At 44.0% G+C, this 6,000-nt stretch overlaps 1 pseudogene; it reads right to left on the bottom strand.

Annotated features, from left to right (window-relative positions):
- Positions 1–1,284: 1,284 nt before the first annotated feature.
- LOC119525101 lies at positions 1,285–3,294 on the bottom strand (annotated as a pseudogene).
- Positions 3,295–6,000: the final 2,706 nt, after the last annotated feature.

The raw sequence follows: 6,000 nt of genomic DNA, 5'->3' as shown, positions 1-6,000 counted from the left end.
CAAAAATAATCCTCTTGCATTTGTCTCAATTGTTATTTGAAAAGGGCAATTTGCTGAGCTTACAAATTTTTGTATTACGTATTGCTTCTGGGTACTAAGTAGAGTTATTTTACATCAAATGTTGAGCAATTCACAAATTTTGGACATGTAATTTGGGTGGATTCTTACTTTGTCCACTTTTAGATGTTGCTGTCCAGCTCCCTGACCAGAAATCCATAACTGTGTATTTAAAGCCTTTGCTTGAGGTGCTACCTCAGCAAGTCACCATAGGTGATATTCATGAAGTAGAGACCCTTCCAAGGAAATATAAAAAAGAGTGTGAAGCAGAAATTAATATACAGGCCAGTTTTGTAGGTTCTCTTTTAAAAAAACTTATGAACATTTTTATTCATCTCATGTTATAATAAGTGTTCTTACACTTTAATCTGTGACCACACAGATTAACTTTCTTGTATACATACAACACAACAGCTTTGACAATTAGAGATAAATGCTTAATGACCCTTCCTTTTCATGGCAGAGGGATGATGGAGATATGTTCAATAACTGAATGTTAAAATAATTTTAAAAATCCTATTTGTTGAGCATCCAAAGACAGAGCTCATAGATCACACTGACAGTCCAGTTATCTCCAGTATGTTTCTAAAATTGTTGGACTCTTGTGTTTACTATTTTCTCTTGTTTTGATTTATAAAAAGTAATACTAGATGTTCTGGACTAAGAGAGAGATGTGATAGAAAAGCACATTATCTGAAGAAAGAGCCTGTTAAGAAAGACAATAGTATGCATGATAAAGGATTTAAAAATAAAAAACACAGCTGGAAATAACAACCATAATTTTTTCAAGAACATTTATACATTTTTAAAATTAGATTAGTTTTACAAGCAACTTGAGATTTCTTTCATAATGAAACACTGCTTTTCCAATTACATGACTTTATAGGCTATCTGAAATTCACATATTTTGGACATGTAATTTGGGTGGGTTCTTACTTGAAATTCTTTACCTGCTATTGATAAAGGTCTGTGTTTTACAGCTGGTTAATGTATTGATTAAAAAACAGCATTTTGAAGCTTTATCTTTAATCAGGATTAAACACACATAGGTTAAAAGTAATTTTAAATTTTGTTTTAAATAGGAGTCCTAATTGGTGACAAGTTAACGGTCCCACTAACATTAAATGAATAGTTTTTAAATGGTTATTAAAGAAATGGCTATTCTGATTTCTTTAGGCTTTCACAATGATCTCCAAAAAATATACAAAACCTTTCAAAAAAAAAAAAAAATACACACTTTAAGACCTGTCTGGCAAGTACAACCCACAGACAGTAGAATCTGTTACTTTGCACAAATGAAGTACATATTTGAATGACATGGGGGCTCCCCAATTAAAAGGCTGTTGCTGTACATTTTGAAAATCAAACAAACCTATCATCAATATAATACAATTTCTACGAAACTTGAAAATGATAGTAATTCTGAGTTACGGCCTAATACAATGCAGTGCATTGCAGACCAGATAGCAAAGACAACTTGCACTCCTGGGTAAGCTGGCAGAGGCAGTGATTATAGAGATGTTAAAGTTTATTATATTGAACAAAGGAGAGGAAGTGGAACAAAACTGAGTATGGGTATGTAAAAAAATACACTAAAATTTCTTCCTGCAAGTTCTTCTAAGTGAGATCACAATAGTGAATATTTAATCCCACACTAAATCTACACTGTCAGTTTCACTAAACAAATTTTTTCATGTTTCAAATGAACAATAGCAATCTTTTAATAAAAATTACGGAGCTTTCCATAGAAAAGTTCTCTAACTGAATACAAATTATACAGATGTCATAAGATGAAATATGCAGAAATATTTCTGTACACACATTATTTTGGGAAAGAAGATCATGGATCCAGATAGAAAACTTAAGTTGGCAAGGGTTTATACCCATAATTCATGTAAAATAAAGACTCCACCTTTTGGGCTTTGTTAAAGAGCCTAGGAAATTGAAGTCTAAGACACCAATCTCAATTCATTCTTTACCTTACAGAAATCTGGGAGGTCTTGCGTGATTTTGTAATATTCCCTCTTTTACTGAAAGGCAAACAAGAAAACCCTTATAACATAAAAATAAAAGTATCTGGTTTTGCTTTTTTTGATTTTGTTTTTGTTTCTTTAAACATACATCTTTTGGTACTTCTGGAAAACTTTGAAGTATTCCTCCACTTACCTTGGCATCCCAGTATTTATTAAGATATTATATACGTGTCACACATCTTCCAAATCCATTTGGATCATCAACATGACGCACATAGCTCATTTCATGGCCTGGATAACGAGCAACCATGGCTTTCCACCGGCCATTGATTCTGTAGTTGCCCAGTTTCCTGTTACGTGGTGGGTCAGGTCTTCCATGCTGCTCAAGAGCAGTCCAGTGGTTTCACAGCCAGGCTCCTTGCCCTCAATACAGGTGATCTTATCGCCTCAGATGTCCTTGGACGAGCTGCTTTTCTGGCTGATCGTTGGTAAACTAGCAGTGGCTTGCAGGGCCCGCACCTCCTCGAGGATCTGCGTCCTGCCTCTTTGCCCAGAAGTCGTCACAACACAGATGCTGTGCTTGTTCATTCGCGGCACAATGGACTCCAGCGCCAGCTTCAGCTCCAGCAGCGGCTTAGTCTGCTCCTTGGCCACAGGCCACAGCTGTGGCTCAGCCCCTAGCTGGGGGTGTTGCTTGGCGGGTACATGTTCCACTTCTCTTGGAACAACTGCGAACGGGCCAGCGGCTCTTCTTCCCGGGCCCCTCCTCGGTCACCACCCGCCCTGGCTGCCAGTGGCAACGTGAGGCAAGGGCGCGGGCGTCGCAGGCGCTGGATCCGCCCAGGCTTTGCCTTTGCCTTGTCTGCCGTCGCGTCTCCAGCCGCCGATCTGCCTGGGGCCTCCCCGTCCGTCGCCTCCCTGAGCCGCGGTGCCTTCTTGGCTCCTCAGCCACGCCGGACTTGGGCGGCATCGCGGCCACCCACTGTGCGGGGCTGAGACGGTGACGGTGGTGACCGGTGCCATGGCGAGTGTGCCCGGGGCTCCGCGGCGCCCTCGCTGCCCTGGCGGACGAGCTTGTGCTTTCTTCCACCCCTGGCGTTGGTGCTCCTTGCTGCAGAAGGAGCTGCGGTCGGGGCTGCAGCGCAGCAGGTTCTCCATCTTCCCGCAAGGCTCCAGTATCCGGGTCTAGCTCGCTCGGGCTTGGCCCGCCTGTGTCACTGGCCGTGGCGGCGGCGACGGGTAAGCAGGAGGGGGTGGCGGCCATGAGGCCTCGCCCGGGGCCAAGGGAGTGGAGGCGAGCGGCTAAGGCTGTTACCGAGCCACGCACCCGTCCGCCCCTCGCCTCACGAAGGCCGATGTCCCCTGCCGTGCCTCGGCCCGGGCCGCTTCCTCTCCGCTGGGTCCCGGGTGCACCAAGCCGGCAACCACCGCCTCAGCGCCGCCGCCGCCGCAGGCTGAGGGAGCGCGGCCCGGGCGCGGGGGTTACCTTCTCCAGCGGCGCGTCGGCCCCTGGGGCGCAGGACCTGCCCTCGCAGCAGCGCCGCAGCCTCTGTCCCAGCAGAACCAGCCCCGCTTTCATGGATTCTTAATTAAAATGTTAGATTCATCATCCTTGTAAACAGCTAGATAGAAACCTTTTTAGAAAAGTTTTAGCGCGAAGAACAGCTTGATTTCTTGGCTTATGTTAAGTATAAGATGTCCAGTTTCTCAGCCCGCCTTCACATGGGAGTATTAGAAAATCAAAACTCAAATGACTCTACTCAGAAGGAAAACAGATGATTTCACATGCCAAGGTGGAGCTGAGGGTCTGGCGCGTTGATCTTGCTGTGCCTTGACGTGCTTAAGAACACGCATTTTTCCGTCGTTCTGATTCGGTCCCCCTTTAGCACTGTTGGTGTGTGCTGCAGAGACAGGCTTTCTCATGTCAGCCCAATTTATTTCTAAGAACTAGTTTGTTCTCTCTCTCTCTCCCTCCTCCCCCTCCCTCCCTTCCCTTTTTGCCATTAAAATTGATTTTCCTTGTTAAATCTGACAAGACCTTTCAAATGACAATATTCTGTGTCTCTTTTCTTTAGAAGGAGTAATTTGCAATAGGCTTCTGGTGAGTTTTTCCTTTAAGGGAGGGTGTGAATTGGTTTCCTAGTCCTTTCTTCTGGTGGCAACTTCATCTTTCTGTCTCTTATCCTTGGTGGGGTGGGGCCAGTGCTGTGCTTGTATACCAGCTCCCCACAAAACCCCCAAGCCCTGATTTGTCATATTTGCCATTTTCTTGGTCTAAACATGCTCACCAGAGCCACTTTCAAGAGACCAGAGGTTGTGGTTCTCAAAATTCCTGAATATTTGAGAATCAGGTGGAGCCCATAGGAGCCAGCTCCAGCATACAGTGGGGAGGGGCAAGGCAGGAGAGTCTAGCTGGGCAGTGGGCAGGGTCCTGTAGCTGGGGAGAAGGTAAAGTGCTTGACTACTTTGCAAGAAGGGGTGGCAATTGCTTTGTACATGATGTGGGTTTTGAGATTTTGTGCACTTTCTGGTCTGTGCTTGTGCTTTGCAAGTTCTTCAGCTTCTTTGCACTCCCAAAGTATCACTGGCTGGGTTACCTAGCTCTAGGCCTGTGTCAAGGTCAGCAAGTCTCCAGCCAACTCATGTGCCCCCAAATGTGAGAACCACCGTTTATTCTCCTCTTCTCTTCCCTTCCCTTCCCTCCCCTCCTTTCTTCTTTTCTTTCTAGAAGCTTGGAATTGTGCTATAAATCTTGGTTAAGAGCAACAAATTATTTTCTTCCACCTGTTTTTCATCATCTTCCAGTGTCCCTTCAACTACAAATACAGCTGGACATGGATTTTGAATGATATGAAATATATTTTAGAGAGGCAGGAACCATGGGGTTTGGGACTTAAATTTCAGCCACACGACCACTTGCTTTGGGTTGGTTTGCCTCTGAACCACAGTTCTGTGTATAAAATGTGGATATAAAGTGCCTAAAATGATACAAAAATAAGCACTCAGTAAACAGTAGCACGTTATTATGATTTTTTTCTCTCAAATTTTGTTGGTGTTTTCGCTCATTCTCACTCAACAAGCTCCTTTCTAAAACTGTCATTTAATTTCAATAGAAATCATAATGGTCTTGAATTGACATGATATCTGTGTTTTTTTCCTGTGGTTCAGAGTTCTTGTCTATTATTTAGATTTTTTTTGTGTAGTAAGTAGTAATCCTTTTATTTTCTCCATTTCAAAAATAGCACGGCATAGAAAAGGAAGAGATGTTGAGAAGAAGATGGTGAGAGCTGGGGCCAGCTGTGACTGGGGCCCTGTGCAGTGGCTCTGAAGGCCCTGTGATGCTAGGGGAAGCCCTGACCTCTTACTGCCTGACAAGGCGACAAGGTTGGGGGTGGTGGTGCTTGACTCCAGGGAGCAGCTATCACCCACCTCAATGAGGCACCATTTCTGGTGGCTCCAATAGCCTTCCCGCTTTGTCTCTGGGTTTTGGAATCACTTCTGTATTGGCTTTCTGTTTCATTTGTTAGAATTCCAGAAAAAATGAGGTATTTTACTTCTTATAGTTAAGACCATGATCTCTTAAAAAGGAAGACTACATTTGCTGTTCATGAGGCATAGACAAAACAATTGCTTCTGCTTAGGAATAAGGGTAGAATGATAAGAATTCCGGAAACCATTTGCTGTTTGATTAGGATCAAGTGTCTCAACATTAATTTAATCTTTTGTGTGCTGTAGCATATGTAATGAGGGCTTTCTGATATTCATGGCCTGACTCCTGAGACCCAGGGTTGTGCCTGAGACACACTGGTGCCTGCTTAAGATCCTCTGTATGGAGCATGTTGAACACCCTTCTGGCCTTCATGAGGGCCATGGGCTTTCCTTGACTTCAATTTTGCTGATCTGCACACCAGAGGGGAAGCACGAGAGTGCCCACACAGACCCAGTACTGTCACAAAGTGCATTAGAGGTT

The sequence above is a fragment of the Choloepus didactylus genome, assembly GCF_015220235.1.
Source record: "Choloepus didactylus isolate mChoDid1 chromosome 23 unlocalized genomic scaffold, mChoDid1.pri SUPER_23_unloc7, whole genome shotgun sequence".
In the NCBI taxonomy this organism is placed as follows: Eukaryota; Metazoa; Chordata; class Mammalia; order Pilosa; family Megalonychidae; genus Choloepus; species Choloepus didactylus.
Note: the sequence above shows the minus strand (reverse complement) of the source record. Positions and strands in the feature narration are given on the sequence as shown.